At 41.8% G+C, this 19,552-nt stretch overlaps 1 long non-coding RNA gene across 1 annotated transcript in view; it reads right to left on the bottom strand.

Annotated features, from left to right (window-relative positions):
- The window catches only part of LOC115484121 (uncharacterized), a 58,715-nt gene that overhangs the window by 19,097 nt on the left and 20,066 nt on the right, over positions 1 to 19,552 (bottom strand). The window lies entirely within an intron of this gene.

Raw genomic sequence — 19,552 nt, 5'->3', positions numbered from 1 at the left:
TTGCCTTTTATGAAAACGTCTAACCTAGAGATTTGTCAAGCCACCACCACGGTAACAAAGCTCTTGTTTCCTTTTGGCCCTGCATAGAGTTCAAACATCCTGTGCAGCTCCAATATTTATTTGTGTCATGACGCAAAACTTAAACATTCCTTTTATTTTAACTCCTTTTTCAGAGTTCAGTCCAAACAAGGTTAGAACTGTTCCTAAAAACAAAACTGAAGGAAAAGTATCAAAAGATCTTGAAAAAAATCCTTAAAATTATCAGTCTATAAGAAAAAAATAGAATTGTTACCTGAAACATTTACCACAGCAGGTTTGTATCAATGAGTCCTCATAAAACCTTTCAAGTGAATTGGTTATTGGGTATTAGTCAAAATAGACATACAATCCAATTATTTGTGGAATAATTTAAATTAAGGAGCTTTCTATAGGTTGTTTCCTGGGCTGCTTCCATCATAAATCCAGTGAGTCTCATGCTGTAAATATGCCTGAAGTACAGGGTATAGGGACTGATCTTACAAGAAAAAAAGGGGAAAGTCCAAACTACAAATGAAAACATCAGCAGATGACCTGATACAAGACAAGCACTGGACAGTCACATCTTTGGATGAGCCAAGGGAAATAAAAAGACTAAAATTATTAGGATTTCTGCTCAAAACAAATTACATTGACTTTATGTGAGGGCGATATTTCCAATTTTATTCTCTGCAGCTCTGCCTCTGTAGCAAACCTAAAGTCACACAATTCTGTATGCAGATAAAAGCTGTGCAGTCATTGCAAACACATGCTGGGTATGGGGTCTGAAAAGGCCTCAACTCAGCGGCTCAAGATTTTCTGTTGTCACCAACATCCCATAAAGTCACAATCCCCTTGTCCTGATAGCAAAACTGGATTTCTGAAAAGAGAAAATATAGGAAAGGGGAAAAAAATTCATGCCATTTATGAGTAAACACCTTTGAAATGGCATTTGTGATGCCCATCTGGGTAGAGTATACATGCAAAAAAGAAAGAAATTTAATTCAGAGGAAATATACAGGCCTACATCTATTTGTGCATTTATTTTCCTGCTGGGTTTATACAATTGCTATAATGGAATGAAAGGAACTTGAGGATCAAAACACTACCATATTTATAAAAAAAAACAATAATAAACTGCAACACATATTTCTGCAGCCATTTCTAAGGTATCACTTTTTCATCATAAGCTTTCAGCAGCTGTGACTCATAAACCATAAACAGTACCAAGAAATTCTCAATGACATTTGATTTATGATGCAATTGTATCTCTCTGTATAAAAACATTCTTCCTTTACATATTACCTCAGTGTGTTGGACACAGCAAGCACCAGCCTTATGTAAAGAAAACCAGTGATGCAACTAAAACACCTGGCCACAAACTCCAGCTGAACTGGTGGGATCTCTTCAGTGCCCTTATTAATTATTTAACATGGAATTTGAATGATACTGAACTGCCTGCATCACCTTGAGGACAAAGGCTCCGATTTAAACAGCTTACACTTTTGTTTTGTGATACTGAGACACAGTAATCCAGATTTGTGCTATGTGTCTGTTCATATTACATTCCACAACTATTTTCTTAATGAAATATTTTTAAACTGAAGCACAGATATTGGCTGTCGACACTATTCCACATTTCCCCAAGAAAGTAAAAAACAGGGCAAAAGCAGGTTTAACAACCTCCATCAAAGTGAGAGGAATAGCAGATTTGTCTTTCCAAACAAGCTGTGGGGCTGCTGATAGATAAAACAGCACTGGGAGATAAAAGAAACCATGGGAAGGATTCCACTGACTGATGAATGCAAAAAGATATTTGCTTTTACAAATAGACATTAGGTTTGCTGATAAATGAAATTAGACATTGAAAGATGAAAGAAATAATGGGGAAGAAAAACCCCTAAACTCTGTAAGAATTAACAATTAAAAGGGAGGGTTATACATTAGAGGGGAATCTTCAGTATCAGGCATATCGGGGAGTCTGTACCTCTCAAGTGCCTCAGCCAATGGGGAAAGAGAGAAGGGAAATTGGGATAAAAAGGAGGCTGGATCCTCCAAAAATTTGAGAGATCCCAGGGGAATGCCCCATGGCCTCTCCCTTTATTCGAATAGTCAAAGGACTCCTCTCTCTCCTTTTTGGACATGAACCTCTGATGTTTGTGCATTAATTTTCCTAGCAAAAGTTCCTGTCATCACACCTGTTGGTTAAGGGCACGTACAGTGTCTTGGTGTGTGAAATAAACAGGACAGTAGATCTTTCTCCTTCTAACACCTTTATGAAAAGTGATCAGCTCAAGGTTGGGAGGCCTGACAGGTTCGCGGTTTCACCATCGCAGCTCCCAGGACTGACTTAGAGGAGGAAAAGGTAGCTTTGTCTACCAGGTGGGCAGACCTGGGAATCCATCCTCACGAGAGCAGGCGGGGGTATACACCTCTGGATCACAACATTGGACATTTCCATCTAGGGTACTGGCCCCAGCTGAGGTCTTCTTTACTTGGGCGAGGGACAACTAAGGTTCTCAGCATCTCTGTTGGCTTCTGTCCAGACACCACTTTGATCTCTAAATTCCATATTGGCTCGCTGGTTTAGGGGTTTATTAGCTGTGTTTGGTGGGGGGCTTGCCCCGTTGCATCTTGGCTCTAAACTTATTTGCATATCAACTCCTGGTCCCCTCCCCTCTACCGTCTGCGGGGGGGGGGGGAATGCCATCCTCCCACCTGGCCACAAGCCGGGTAATGCTGATACAATAGAGTGAATTCTCAACAAGAGATGGTTAACAGGTGATTACTACATGCAGCTAAGAAAGCACTCCTCTCTGCCAGAACTGGGTAAACCTGTAATTCTACAACCTTTGGGAAAAAATGGGTAATCCTTTTTTTGTTCATAACAGTTTGAAAAGACAGGTGTCTGCTAAGGAAGGCAAGAGCTTCTCTTAAAATGGAAAATGCAAATCCCCTCCCTCTGAATTATTAACATTTTGAAATTAAAGGGCACTCAGGCAAAGATATGGGGACAGGAATAACTGTTCTTTATTAGGGAAAAATAAAAATGCAATAATACAAAACAACACTGACAGAGGAAGAATAGGAACTGACACCCAGTGGGTCAGGGTGGTGGCAACAGTCCCATTAAGTGGTGGCTGCAGTCCTCCTGCAGTGACAGGTGTGGTTCTGTTGGAGCAGTGATCCTGTAGAAGGGTGTAGTCTTCTTCTGAAGATCCAGTGGTGGTGTAGATGGGCCTGGTCTTTCTCTGGAAATCCAGCGGAGAAGAAAGCAGCTCCTCTGGGAATCCAGTGGAAAAGGTTGCCTGTAGTCTTCCAAATGTCACATTATTCCCAGACAGGAATGCTTTGCTCCTCCCTCTGGGCAGAGCTTCTCACAATGGGATGATTTACTTTTATCAGCCGTGCAGTGACCATCAATGGCCCAAAAACAGAAGGTATCTCCCCTGAGGGAGGATTGGTTGTGGAAGAGATAAAGAAAACTGCCCCACCAGGTTTTAGCAGGTGGTCCATTAACAGCAGATACCAGTCCCACCTCTAACAGCTGGCAACAGAACCCACACCCCCGGCCACACCTTGCATTTGCAACCTGAGGCATAGGGCTTCACTTCACTATAATATAAACAAGCACTAAATGTAATGTGCATTTCACAGGAAAATGGTCATGTGGGAGTAAAAACTTTTTTTTTTAAAGGCTTTTATGTATTGAATAATTTGCTGTATTTGAAGCATGCTCGTGGTACAGAGTATCATATGAAATTCGAAATTATATTCTTTTGCTTACTTAAATGTTGGCTTAGAACACCTGCAAATAAGTGCCTGTGAAAACCCCCAGATTCCAACAGGCTACACTTTATTTGCAATAAGAGGATCTCAGTTCTGTTTTATGCAATTTGTTTTATGGAATTTGTTATATAATGTGGCAGATCCCTGTCTTTTATAGTAACTGTAAGAAAACTGCAAGAAGTGGGGAAAGACTTGGCAAATTGTGACACAGAGTAGTAAACCACTGTTCCCTACCTCCTATAATAGGAAAAGATTTGGAACATCAAAAGCAATTAGTGAGAAGCAGGTTTAAGACAAACAGAAAGCAGCAGGTCTTCATGTGCCAAGCTGGAGAAGAGCTGCCCCTTGGCCAGAACCTTGCCTGGATTCCAAAGTTACTATCCAAATTCTCAGAGCAGAATATTCATCAAGGGCTACTGAGCAACAGGAAACAGTCTCTGGCTCAGGAAGTCTTCAAGCTTTGCAGGAGGAGCAAAATTCCATAGTAGACAAGTTCCTGTGCCTTCCTTAAGGGTCTGTTATTGAGCACTTCAGAAACAGCCCCGCGGCTGAATGTGGGACCCTACAAGGGATGGGCTGGGGTACCTCTGCTCCAGAACAGCTCCCCTTGCATCTGATTGGGGAGGGAGCCTGGAGGACCTGGGGAGTCATTGTCAGTTCCTTTGCCTAGGGAATTAACAGCTCCTCCAATTCCCTCCCAGAGTATTCACATCCAAGGCAAAAGCCAGGAAATGAAGTGTACGCTGTAGCAGTGATGTGGAAGAGTACATGGATAGTACTGGTGATAATGCATTTATTTTAAAATTTAGAAAAATATTTATAAAACCCTCAAGCAATAGCTGGAATAAGCTTTTAGTAGAAACAGTGAACAAAACCCTATTTTGAAGATTGGGGTTGATCATAAAAGAAGTCACGTGTACAGATCCCTGAAAAAGCAGCAGATTGCACACAACAAGGTAAAATAGCCTTTGAAGATTCCCACTGCTCATTTGGCTTATTTGTCTGGAGCTAATCTGTCATCTCCCTTGATTTAGAAGGAGCACAAATATTACCTTGTGCTCTGTGGTAGGGCACAGGCCAAGGGCCAAGGAGAAGTAATTGCCGTGGCACAGAAATTAGGGCAGGGACACTGTGGCTTTCCATTTTGCACACACTTGTTGTAAAATACTTAGAGAAGGTACATCCGTGACACTTGTTTGCCATCCTTTTGCATCCCTCTTGCATTTGTAACACAAATAAAGCTGCACAAATAGGGTTCTAGCTTGCAAACAAGCAACTGTATAGATTAGAGCATTAGTTACAAATAAGCATATCTTTCTTTGGACTTAAAACTCAAATTCTTTCCAGGGGAAGACCGTAATTAGCATGACATGGGGGCTTTTAGCAGATGTGAAACTGGATAGATTGAGTTCTCCTATGAATAGCCTGAAACGAGGCCTGCCTTGCATGGTTTGTAATAATGGAGAGGAAATTGAGCATTAAATACAAATCAACAATCGTTCATTTGGCTGCGGCGGGGTGGCAGAGCCAGTGAAGTCACTCTTTTCAGCACCTTGCATCCTGCTGGACTTTATTTACAGCACCGGGTCTCCATCCTGGGGAACGGCCACCTACAGGGAACTCAAACAAAGAATGCTGAAGGGAGAAGGCGATTTAGGGGCCGATTTTATACACAACCATCAGAGAAGTGATGTTTTCTTTGCTTGCAATTCATGGTTGGTCTTTAGATATATTCATTAAGCTATCACTCAGCCAGCCTGGAATGAGGTCAGCACGGCAAGCGCTGCGAGCCAGGGTTACAGGAGATATTATTAGCTGGATACTTGTACAACAAGGGAAGGCAGAAGATTTATTAGTCTTCTAATCCGCAGACTGACCTGCCTCTCCATTTAAAAGTTGAGTAGGAAGTTGAAAATCCCCCCTAATGTTTCTGTGAGGTGTGAGGAGATGAGGAAAGCACCTGCAATGCATCACTCTGTTTAGATTGCAGCATGAAACGCTGGATTTGTTGGCTTCAGTGGTCTCTCAGTAGAGGGAACAGACAGCAACAATCAAGGAGTTCACTGCTCATTATGTGTGAAGAGAAAAATGGAATGCTATCCCCTGGAACACCAGGATGCTCTTGAGGTCAGCCACTCTAAAAAACTGCTGTAAAAAAGAATGTCGGATTTAAGCTGTGAACAGTTCAAGTTCACACTGACATTTGGCTACAATTCTTTGTACAATTTAAGAAAAGCTATTATCTGGATATTTAGCTGGCATCTGCAATGTACAAAGAGCAGCTCTAAGATCCATGTTTTAACTGTAGGCACTGTAATTACTCTGCACAGCATTTTTGGGAGAGGAAAATTCCAAAACAGGGTTAGGTTCTTGACTAATTTCATTCCCTCAGTCAAAAGTCGCACCATTACTAAGGCCATCATGACAATTCTATCAATATCCAAGGCACCATCGGTTTGATCCTCAAGCTGTCCCAGGAATTTGTAGAAGCAGTGGGATAACACCCTTTCCCTATAGAGAGAGTTCCCTCCCCACCCTGGCCCTCCAAGGCTTGTCACACTCTTGTCCCCCTGCCAAGGACTCTGCTGCTGCCACTGTCACAAGCTCCTGTGGAGGAGACACAACAGAAGGGACTTCAAACTAAACCATGGCCTAAAATTCATCCTGGGAAGAGGATGAGACAACTCATCTCCTACTCAGCTGAATAATATGCAGAGAGGAAGGGAGGTCATGCTTTTCCTGACATGATTTCCAGGGAACTCCAGGCTAACAAAGGCCCTAAACCCAAACTATGGCACTGTACATGGTGTTTCAGGAAAGTGAGGTTGCTGCACCAGTGAATGAAACATTTATTCATTATGACTCAGAAAGAATGTGGATCTATGTTCAGCTACAGCACTGAAAAAAATCTGCATCATCCCCTGCAGTTTAGAAAGATTCTTATATATTGTTTCAGCACTATAAACGACTGAACTTTAGCCTTAACCCATATTTTTAAACCACTAAGAGATGTTCTGTACTGAAGGAGGAAACAGAATAAGTCATCAAGAAACATTAATAGGTTTCAACTTTGAAAATTCCCTGAGCTGTCAGAAATACAGCAAGTCTGCAAAGACGTTCCCCAGCATCTAACACTGGGGCAATGATCCTGCTCTGCCAAAATATTGCGTGGGAGCCAAGAATTACTTGCACTTCTCCGTTCTTGGGGCTGTTGAGTTCTGATGATAATTGAATAAATGACAGCTGGGCATTGCTGAGACCCCTGGGCTCCTCTGCCACAGACAATTCTGCCAGTACAGTGGGGCTGGGGTGGGGGGGAGGCGGGAGAGCTGGGGGTGTGAAATGTGCTCGGGAGGATCCACATCAGCTGCATGTGAGCAAAAGGTCCCATTGCAGGGGGCAAAGGCAAAATGCTTCAGTCTTCTTGCAGCTCTAACATCCCTGGAGGAGCACACAGCTTGGAGGATTTTTACAGTGTTGAGGGTTTCTAAAGCATGGAGGATTTCTACCAAGACAAAACACAACCACGGGCTGAATTTTCCCCAGAAACCCACGTGTGCTCCTGACACGGATGGCTTAGGATATTCCATGCAAACACTGACAGCATCAAAGGCAGGCTGAAATGAGCATTGATCAAAGACTGCCAAAGCAACACAGCTCCCCTGCCCTCCTGTTGTGAGTGATAGCCTTGCTGATTTTGGGAACTGCACATCTCCGAAAAACTGTGCGAGGAGAAGCTCTCATACCTTTAGACTTGGCAATAACAGCAAGTGATGTAAAAATTGAATCAAAATTATAAAGTTATGACAGCTATTGGGTGTTCAGAACGATAATGCTTAACAGGCTCTGTAATCTGAAAGGCTTCACACACTGGAAGTCATCAGAGTTAATAAAATCAGATGATTTCAGGAAAATATGGAAGTCAGTTTTTCGAATGTCGTGCTGCCAGGTGCTGACATTTTTTTCTTGCAGTCCTGTTGTGTTTCTGCTCACAGAGCACTGAGGAACCCCAGGCAACTCACATGCACAGAAGCCCACATGTGTCCATCAGCATTGCTGCTGCTGCTGCCTGGTGGAGCTGAGCCCTCCCCAATACCTCCTGTCAAAGCAGACCTGATGGATTCTTCATGGCTTTTGTGTCTAGAACGCAAATCCTACTGGGGAAAAACATTCTTGATTCTCCTTTTCTGGACAGATTTAGGAAAAAAAAATTAAAAATACTTTGGAATGTGAGCAATAATGATCTTTACCCTGAGCACTGACACCTTGTATAATTTGAAAAATGATGTGACTTTTGGGTAAACATGAACATGCCATAAAGAAGGTGTTCTCACATTAATTTAAAAAAAATCAAGTCTACGGGCTGGGTAATGAGCCAGAAAAAGACCTGATTTTTAGAACATGCATTGCAAGGCATGAATTATGCCTGTAACTATACAAAGGTATTTATTGCCTGCATTTTTTTAAGCCTGTAGAATCAGAGGCTATCCTTAGAAAGCAAGAAAACATTGAATAGATATACTTCGTATATTTTAAAATCCCATTCATAAACCAGAAAGTCAAATTCAACCACAGAAGAGCATTCCAAATGTCCCTTGAATAGATGCGAGTGATCATGGACAAGCACCAGCAGCTTTAGCAATCAGGAGAACTTTTCCGTGGACTTTGGTGAGCCACAGATGCCAGCAGAGCTGGATGGGAGTTTTGCTGAGTAAGGATTCAGTGGAAATCTGAGGGCTTGTCCCTGATACAGGTGCACAGCGCAGTTTGCAGTGGAGCCCTCAACACAGGCCTCAGAATTTGGTCAAACAGACGGAAATAATGTCACTTAAAATTCCCTATAAACACCATGAAATTGGATACCACACATTACCCTACTCAATACTATGAGAGCCCATTTGTTTAATTTGGATGAGCTTTGAAATAACTCAGAACTGAAGTTATCTATGGTGGGCACAACAGCATGGAGAAATACTGAAGCTGCTCTGTCATGCACCCTTCACCAGAGCTGTTGAAACAGGACTTGTAGATGCATCCCAGGGGCCTGTGCCAGACCTACCAAGGCAAGTTTTCTTAGCAAATGTTACTCAAAATGTGTGGAAAATCAATAAAAATGGAAATGACAATTTAAAAAAGAAAATGTAATAATTTAGACTCAAACTAATTTTAGCATGAAGGGAGAAAACAACGAAAAATCTAAAGAGTATAATGAAGTACAACCATTATTTATTAATAGTATACAACTATAGACAAATTTGAGCTCTAGTATAGGACAGAGTGATTACAGAAGCATAACAAGCAAACTGACTTCAAGTCAGCAATCACAGATTATTTATACTTTTCAGAGCCATCACTTTGTAGCACAATTCTTAGCCTTTACTAGATGATAGAGCTCCTCAGCAACCTTCAGGTTTCATCTGCCCCACCAGCATCAGTGGAGCCAAGGCAATTTCCATCCTCTGAGGATCTGGATCAAGATGAAGGCAGAGCTGAATGATCTTTCTCTGGTTATTGAGAGTATACAAGCTGTCCACCACAGCTTGAGTTGGTGCCACGTGCTGGCACTGTCAGTCAGTAGAAGGAAGCCTGTGGGAACACGGGATGGGGGAACAGGAGCAGCCCCACGTTCCAGGAACACCCAGGCAGGGCAGTCCTGGAGTCAGCTGCTGCTCTGGCCAGAGCAGATCAGGGTCACCTCCCTCTGACATCTCCAGACACCACCAGAGCACTGGTACCTCACAGACAACAGTAGCTCTTCAGCAAGGCTCTAGAGGCACTGGATCCTCTGGCTGGTTTTAATTTATTTTCACTGTGAACATCTCAATACAGGCAAATTGGACTGTACCAGCAGGAGATTTTGGGAATGCTCAAGGCACTCCCACATGCAGGGAGTTTAACTTTCCCTCTCAAAGCACAAGTCACGTCTCTCATGTTCATAGTCATAAGAATACCTGTACTAATGTTTTAATAATATTTCTGAAACAGTAACAGGTATGCCACCACCTTCACCTACACTTTGTTCACTTCTTTTTTCCTGTGGGCTACACCACCTTACTGATTTCTCTATGCCATGAGGGGGTTCTCCATGAATTTCTAACCCATCAAGGAGCTCCATCTAAATGCAAATTTTAGGGACAAACCAATCAAGAAGGCATTAGGATCACACACTATTTTTTAGAGCCACCAGAACCACCAAAGGTGTTTGCATCTAGCACTGGCGTGCACGCACATCTCAGAGCAGATCCTGTGCTCAGCTCTGGATGTGGTAGGTAGCACCTGTAGCATCTGTGCTCTGCAGCATCAGTGCACACCAGCAGGAGCCTCTCAGTATCCAAATCTCCTCATTTCCAAATCTCCTCATTTCCAAATCTCCTCGTTTCCAAATCTCTGAGCTACAATACGGGTGAGCAGCATGTAGAACATGCAGCTTGTAAGTGTATTGCAGCTACAACCAGCTGTAATACACTTACCTGGGGCCCACAAGGGTAGTTCTGAGTGATGGAGATCACCAACTTGACAACAGCAAGGAGGAGGTGCCTGTAGGTTCTTCCCTGTGCCCTGTCTGGGAGGAAACAGTCCCTCAGCAGGCACTGAAGCGCTGCTAGTGCCCACCTCAGAGAGGGGTCACACTGTTCTGCCTTCACTCCCAAAGAGCTGCTCCAAAGCAGCCTGGCTTCTGCCCAAACCATCTCAACCAAGCGTTGGGGTGCGGAATAAATGGAAAAAGGCAACCAAGCCTAACAATGCATGGCCACTGTAGTAAAGAAGAGCCAGCTTGCCCCATTCTTTGAGCAGGAGGTTCAGCAAAAACACATCATCTGCAAATTTTCCATTTAATCAAATCTTGCTAAAGAATTCTACAATCTGGTAGTTTAAGCTGCATGTTAGAAAAAGCCAGAGAAACATTTGCTTTGGCACTGACAGGTCCTCAGATTTTTGCAGTTGGAGCAATGATAAATGACTTAACCCTGATAATTTTTCTGAAACCTGATTTTTTTTTGTTTGACATTTATTTACAGTTTCTATAAACACTAACACCTATAAAACATGGTTTACTGTTTGATTGCTTGGCGGACAAGCAAGCCTGAAATACATAAATTATGAGCACCTAGTTAATGAGTGACATGACGGACATGAAGTTTTATTTACTATTGGCATGAGCCTTCATATAAAATTAGTGGCATAAGAAAGCTAGGTTTTGTGAATGCACATAGTCATGCCTATTTATGGCCTGGCTCTTTTTTTTCTTCTTCTTCTTCTTTCTTTTTTTTTCTTTTTTTTTTTTTTTTTTTTTTTTTTTTTAAAGACTTGACATAAGACTGTGGCCTATGTGTAATTTCATTGCCTGGAGCAAGGTTAGGGGAAAGCCGCTCCATCTGGCAATTTCCCTTTGACTGGCACATAGTTAAACAATGATGCAGTTTGACAAATTTCAAACCCTGCTTATGAAAAAATAACATAAACACAATAGTCACTCTGAGTAGATTGTCCACCTGTGCAAGCGGGCATGAAGTGTTAAGTAAAGGCTGCTGGTAATGAATAAAGATGCAGTGCATAGTTGGATTAGGTCGTTCCAAATGTAAATCACTGTCAGATAAAGCACTTGTGTTTACTTGTAGCATTAATATTTTGATCAGTATGTTTAAGAGAATTAGCTTCTTAATGCAGATGTTCTCATTTGGACCCTCACACCCTTAGCTTCAGCCAACTCCTTTACCATCAGTTATGTCAACATGTCATAAATCTTCACTGCTTTAACTTCTATTTTAAACAAAGCTTTGCTGTTGAATTTGGAGGCATGTTTCCTTCAGGCTTTATTTTTGGCAAATTTCTTGTTATTTTGTTGAAAATCTGACACATTAATGTCCAATTAACTATCTTTGAGTTTTTTACTGACAAGGATCCCAGCAGCAATCAAATGCCTTTTTATTGTAAGGACCTCCCTGCCCCCCACCCAACCAGCTGTATCCATTATGGGAACAAGAAGTCTTTGTATCTTGATGCACAAACAACAAAGGCATTGCACTTGGTGGAAACAGGACATGTGTCCTAACAGCTCCACAGCCTGTGCCCTCCTGGACAGCTTGTTTGAAAGGTAAATGCTCACTAACTCCTCAAAAAATGGGATACAGTGAAATTCCAACACAAAATTCACGGACAGTCAGTGTTTTCTTTTTTGAACAAGGAAGATCTTTTAACCTCCCTAGGTTATTTTAACATCCATGTCCTTCTCGTGGGAGGTTGGTGAGACATGTGGGACATGACACCTGTGGTAAAACAGCCCCCACATAAAACTGCAAATTCTCTCTCAGGTCATTATGAGTGTGGTGATTGTGTCACTCTGTAAACTTCACAGGGTCACTTTTCATGAGATGAACATTACCCCTTTTTAATTAGTGATTTTATATTCTCCCAAATGTAACTTTTTTTTTTTTCCCAAGGAACTTTCAAATGTTGAAAACAAAATGATAATTTAGCCTTAAATCAGTCTTTATTTAAAAGGAAAATTAATTAATTTTTGCCTTCTGTAGCAAAGGGATGTCCCACAAATTCAGATTTTTTTTTTTCAGAAATTCTGAATAAAATAATGAAAAAGATAAATATTTGCATTCTGGAGGATTCACACTTCATAAAATCCACTTAGCGTGCCTCTGATAACTGTGGAGTTGTAAACGTCAATGAATTGTTACTATTCCCTGTGGTTTTCTAACTCCAGTTTGTAAATGCACATTCTCCCATCAGCCTCCCCTGACATCACCGGGCTGTCTGGAAGCCCATCTTACCTTTCCAGAGCTTCCTTTGTTATCACACCCAAGGCATTGGGTTAAGCTTTTAAACAATTCCCTCCTTTTCTGAATTTCGCAGCTCTTTTCAATGCCTTAACTTCAAACAAACCTGCAAGGGGACGAGCAAGTTCTGTTCAGCAGCTCAAGCTGAGGGAGGGAACCCCCTCCTGGGCAGCTGAGCTGGACAGAGCACCTTCCCCTTCTGTCCCCAGTGACAGAAGGGGAAGGTGAGGAGCCCTTTCTGCTGGGAGCAGGGTCCAAACCCGTGGTCTGTGCACAATGGGTACACCACAGTCCCTCAGCCTCACTATACCTGTGGGGTGAAGGAAAACACTGTCATCTAGGGATTTAAACTTAATTACAGAACCACAAAATGGTGTTTAAGGGACCCACAAGGACCCTCAAGTCCAGCTCCTGGCCATGCACAGACACCCCCAGCTTGGGCTCCAACCCCTGCAGGAGCCTCTGTCCTTTTGCACAGTGAAGCTCTCACAGCCTCTCTCAACTCTGCACTGGTGGCACGGAAGGGACACAGTGCAGAGCCTGGCTCTGGTCTCCCCATGGAAACATTCAAAGAAAGAAAAGCAGAAGGGTGTTTTGATGAGTGAAATGTTTTCGTTTAACTTCAGAAAGTCATTCATTAAAAAATGAATGAAGAGCTGGCTGATCTACCCTGAGACCCTAACAATTAAGCTGGCATCAAATTCAACTCTTGAGACATTCAGGAAAGAAAACCAAATCACAAAAGTGGTGGGATTTGCCAGAGAGCCAAATAGTACTCCTCATTCTCTTATTTTAATTCCAAGGATTTACTAATGAAAGGCCCTAAAAAACCATTTTAACTTCCCAAACTTGCAGCAAACTGCAAGACAAAGCTGAATGCTGCCCCACTGCTCTTTCCAGCCATCTGTGTGCATCTTCCTTCAGATGATCCCCCAGAGCCCCAGTTGTCCATTCCTCTCCCTCAGCTTCAGGACAGCCACGGACCAGGCCAGAGGAAGGGCTGGTCCCTGCTGAGCTGCCCTGTGCCAGGAGCAGGGAGCAGAACCCTCACTCTGAGAACCTGCACTGATCTCCTGTAGGGATGATATCGAATATATCTATTTGATATTCAGCCTTCAATTTTCTGACCTTTCAGCTGCCCCATGATCCCCTTCTCTCATTGTAGGAATGACACCACCACAAACCTTTCTCATTTTCTTCATTTGTTCTTTTAGGTTTTACTGGTTTGAAATCTGGTTTGAGATCTCAAATGTACATACAAAAGATTGGATCCACCTTTACTCCTTGTCTGATCTTGATGTCTTCTAATGGTTAAGTACTTTTCCTCCACTTCTATTCTAATTTAGTAGTGGTAAACCAAGGAAAGGTCCTTCTTAAAAACACCAAGATATACTCTTTAAATAACGGCACACAAAAACATTTAGTAAAATACCAAGACCAAAACTGTGCCTCAAGAACTCATACTCTAAAGGTTTCCAAATTAAAAATCAAACTGATATAAACATAATAATAAACATATCTAGACAATATTATTATAAGTGCATTTGGATGAAATAATGTCTTCTGTTGATCAAAGCTCAAAATACTGGTTCCTAAAGATTCTTATTGCCTGGAATGAAATCAATTCCTTCAACACTTGTTGTTGCTTATGCTAATCCTTTAATATTACTATTTATTCCAGCTGAGAAAAAAGGCTAAGCCAGCTGTTCCAAACATCAGCATTTTAATGTTCTCAGTGTGGGCCTAATATTTTATCGCCTGTTTTTTACGTTCTGTCTCAATTCATACATTAAATTATATGTCAGAGCTACTTCTGGGGGCAGCCATCGGTTTATACTGATTTAAGGCTGCAATAAAAACTGCACAACAGTGTGAAAAGATTTAAAATGGCAATGATGTAGCTGTGCTCCCTTACACCTCGGCACAGGCCTGAGAAGAGCTGCAGAATCCAATCCCCAGATGTTTCTGGGACCAAACCTGAGCTCCAAGAGCTGCAGAGTTGTAGGAAAAGTTCTGCTTAAAGTATCACTTGCCCGTCTTAAAATTCTAAACTACATTCTTGCTGTCTTCTCTATTCTTGCAAGAAATAATTTTACAGCTAAAAATGACACGGACAGCTCTTCAGAGTAGGAAGTAGGACAGCAGGACTAAAAATGGATAAGGTTATTTCTGTGGTATTGACTCACTTGGTAAAGGAAAAGGAAAAAAAGAAAAGTTTGTATGGTTTGGAGCTTTCAATTTCTTCTTTAATCACACAACAAAGGTATAGGATAACTCAATTCATTGATTTTCTTGCAGTTCATTTTTGCTCAAGGATCATGTCAAGCCATAGATGAAAAATAATGGATGCTTGGAGGGAAAAGAATGGAAGATTACTTGGCTCTCCAATGAAAAGGGAGGAGTTTGTAAAAAAATACACAATCCTGGATAAAGTCAGTACCTAGACTATTCCTTCACAAGATTGAATGTATCACTGCTGTCCAATGACTCTCTAGTGCAAAATCTGTAGGAATATGGGATTTGTAGAATCTGCCTTTGTGACTAGAATTTGCCTAATTACTTTTTGATAATCTGAGGTTTCCCACATTTCTCAGATGAAGTGTATGAAATACAACAAGTTATCATTAGGCAGCAGACAACTGTTCTGAGCATGTGTAATTGTTTTCTGGATGCTTTGGAAGTTATGAGGACTTTCATTTCAAATGTAAATTATGTTTAGCTGCTTATACTTTAAAAAAGAAAAAAAGTCTGTTGAGGCAGCAAAGAGACTGGAAGTTCTCCAGGGGCATCACATCCCAACATTTAATGCAACAATACTAAAAGATGGTTAAGAGAAAAAAAGTTCTCATTAAGGTTTAAATAAATTGTTGGCTCTTTGAATGCTTCACAATAAATTGGTTGTACATGTAGAACACAGACTGGCTTTTTTCCAGCTCTGCAGAATCCTAATCAGTGGTGTTGGAACTGTGTATTTGTGTAAGTGATTAGACTGTTACAGTGATCCACACAGAGTTAGGAAACATTGCAGATGATTACTGATTATGGAAACATTTACAGGATCTAAATGAAGTGACCCACAGAGTTCCCTGGTATCCCCTTACCCAAGAGCTTTGCCAAACATCCCCACACAGCAGCCAACGTCATCCCTCAGCTGCCCAAAGAAACTGTTGCTATTTCAATCTGCTTCTAAAGCATTTCTAAAGTTTCTTTGAGGTCTTTTTCAGGATTTTCTGTGGTATCAAATTTTCTTACAATCATGACCACTTCTTAAACTCATTTTCCAGTTCTCAGAGCATTTTGTCTTGAATTTAGACTTCAGAGCTGAGCAAGGCAGAGGCTCCACACCAGCACTGAGAGCTGTGGGTGGGCATAGAAGGGCTTTGTGCTCTCCAGTTCCACCTTTCCCCATTAAATCAGGGCTGTGGACACAGAACCTGGCTAATCCAGCACTCTGCACTCTCCTTAATTTCTTGTGTGAATTGAGGGGGATCCATGGGAAAAGCCTCACTTCTGAACTGCCCAGGGTAAAGCTCCACAGAGTGTGGGGCTTTTGGCCATGCTTTCCTTGGCAGGGAGCTGTTACTGCTCAAGGTTCCCTGACAATCACACCTGCCCCATTCCCTGTTTTAAAGACAGCACCACATGATTGTTCCTATTCCTGCTGACTTCGGACACTTCCTTTGCAGAGTTCCATAGCAGTCAAGGAACAGTGTGAGACCCAGCCCAGCTTGTTCACAGCTCCTGAGCAGCCACATTTTATATTGATGTGACTGAATACAACAAAAACGAGACTGAGGAGGAATTTGGAGTCTGACTCAAACCACCTTTGAAATGCAGCCTCCACCAAAATTTCACTTCCAGGCATTTTCAGTTCCTGAGTTTTGGTTCCGGTCCATTTCCAGCAAGACCATAGATCTGGCAAAGATTTTCAAAATCAGCATAGCCAAGAACCCAGTTATTAGTCTTTCAAATGATCAAATACCACCCAACCCCACAAACATTCTGCATGGGGGAAGGAAAAAAAAAAAAAAAAAAAAAAAAAAAGAGCATCCCATACTGATCTTCTTCATAATTATGCTCATAACCACTGACATATTCTTCTAAATAAAATAATATGCTCCAGAGGGAGATTTAACTGCAAAACCGAACACCACACTTTCTTTCTCTTTTCTGCCTTGCAAAGAAAGTGTACTTGATAGATACAAGTAATTTATCCAAACCCCAAATTAATTAATATTTAATAAGCATATCTATTTTGAGCAAGAAATTGAACAGCAAACAGGTGTATCATGATTCTGGAGGAGAACCAACATTTTACAGCCACAGAAAGTCAGGTGATGACCAGGGAGTTCAATGGAATCCCTTCCATCACTTGCAGAAAACTCCCAGGGTAAAATCACATTATTAGAAATTGTCTGTTGTACAGAGTGGTTAAAAAACCAAGAGAACACCAGCATAATTTTTTAGGGCTCACTGAAGCTGACTCAGAATCTTGAGGGCATTCCCTCCACCCTCCTCCAGTAATTGCTATTTAAAGATCATTTGAATGACCTTCTAGTACATCTTAGCCATCTTTTTATTTACTTGTCTGGTAAAACCCAATCCTTCATCATGCCAAACAGTCAAAGAGATGGAAAATTTAAACCTTTCCAGCTCCTGAAGGAAGGTTTCTCCCAACAGCTGTCTTGCTTTATGAAAGCATGAAGTCAGTACATCCAATCTCATGCTATCAATCACGCTGGCTGACGTTTCCTGCAAACTGTGTCCACAAGACAAACGGGGAAAGAGAACCTAAAAGGAACAACAAATTGCCAAAAAGCAGATGGAATTATGTGCTCTTGTTTATAGTTGGCTGCTCAAATGAGCCCAGTCTAAATGCCTTCCCCCTCAGAATTACAGCACTAAGAAGTCATTTGCATCACTGCTGAAAACACCTGACACTCGTATTAAGAAATATTGGGTTTAATTGCAGTCCATTAAAATGTGGAAATGTCTTCAGTGTAGGATTAATGATTTAAGTGAACTGTCGGCTTTCAGAGTATTTTTAGGCCCTCCTCCTCCAGATGCAAACATCCTCTTGCTCCCCTCCCGCCCTGAACTTTTGCAAAAAAGGTCTGCCACATGTTTCTCATCTCCTGGCTTTAGGTAAGTAGCATTTAAAATTACTCTGGACATCTAGCATCTATGATTTGTGACTTTCAGAAGAGTGTTTGTGTACACAAAGGGATGTTAAATTGTTGTTTTGACTTTAATCTAAATAATTTTCATTTCCTCTTACGGTGAATATTTTCTGCTCATACCAAAACAGGATTTGGGGTTTGTCAGTTCTTATATATGCACAAGCATGAAGTTCCAGGCTGCATAGAAGGCACTGACCGCTGGTACTCCCTCTCTGGATTTTGTTTCCATGCACAGCTAACTTTGGTCCCAGCCAGAACCTGCAGCTGGATTTCAGTTGCTCTGGCGTGTAGGTCTATGGGCATGAACACAGGGGAAGAGCTGTTGGTGCTCACAGTCCTGAAGTAACAGGAAAAAAATATTCATAGTCTTGGATTCAGGACTTTGGATACTGTAAATGTAAATATAAAAGTTTTTCTTCTCTGGGAAAAAAAGGTCTGCTTCTTGGGTGAAATCACCAGGACTAGACAATTGCAAGACATCTTAGGATACAAACACAGAGCTCCCAGAGTCCAGGGAGAGAGGGGTGGACTAAAACTCACAGCATTTGAACTGAAAACCCGTTCTGGAATTTGCCCCAGCAAGAGCCACCAGCCCCACGACTTGCCTGAAGCTGTTGGGTTCTGGCCCCACACTGAGCGCCGAAGCCCTGCTGAGTCCAGTGTCCATGGAATAATCCTGGTCCCTGTCCCATCCCAGGAGCATCTAACCAAGATTTGCAGCCTTTGCTGTCTGGCTCCTTATTCACAGCTTACGAAGGGCTTACCACAAGGAACTGTGGCAGGTGAGGGTAGCCCAACAACCCAAGAAGTGTGAAAATGGATCCTCTGTCTGGAGAGCCCTGCCTGCTGCTGTGCCCTGCACACTGACTTTCCAGTTCCTGCATTTATTCATCACTGCCCTCCCTTTACTTTCCCAGCCCAAGAACCAGGAAATTCAGAATTGTCCAGACATATAAATCTGGCTGGGTCAGCTCTGGAGCTCAGAGATGTGAGTGTGGACAGTGTGTAAACACAGGTGCCATGGCAGTGGCTTCCCAGACCAGCCAATCAAAACCAAAACAAAATCTACCCTAAAAGCTGAAATTGTATTTATCAAGGAAATGAAAGAAAAATTAGACATAACATTCAAGCTCAGAAAAAAGTATCAAAACCTTCAGTTTCACTATGCAGCAATTTGGCCATGATTCTCATGTCATGTGTGACTGCAAGGGAAAGGACAAGAAAGTCAGATGATGTCTACAGTGCCGAAGGCCAGAAAAGTGCAGATATTGTACATGAAGCTTAAGATTTCCAGAGGCTAAAGTTGTGCCTTAAAAACTGCAGGTAATTGTATATTCACACTTGTTGTATATTTGTCATTTAACTCTTACAGAAACGGGTGTTTTACATTTTAAGGAAAATATTAAAAACCTCTAATTATAGCCTCTATATGTCAAAAAATGTCCCATCATTTCCAGGTGTCCTTTCTTATATTCTTTTTCCCTCTGCTTCCACAGATAGCCATTAAAAATATCTTAATTCTCCAATATCTGTTATTTGAAAATAGGTGTGGAATCCTCCTAGCCTGCACCTGTGCACATTATTTATGTCATGTTCTGGATCATTAGCATGCAGTTACTAAAAATGCAGTTCAGAGACCAGGCTGGACTGCACCTGTAACACCTCTGCTTGTCATTTTCCACACTCCTCTATAAACACAAGGCCTAATGTTTGGTGGGCTTCAGGACACCTTTTAAAATATTGTACTTGAGCATTTTCTTGAAAGGCTGTGTTTATAAA

The sequence above is a fragment of the Serinus canaria genome, chromosome 12, assembly GCF_022539315.1.
Source record: "Serinus canaria isolate serCan28SL12 chromosome 12, serCan2020, whole genome shotgun sequence".
NCBI classification, from domain to species: Eukaryota; Metazoa; Chordata; class Aves; order Passeriformes; family Fringillidae; genus Serinus; species Serinus canaria.
This window is presented reverse-complemented; position numbering and strand designations above follow the sequence as displayed.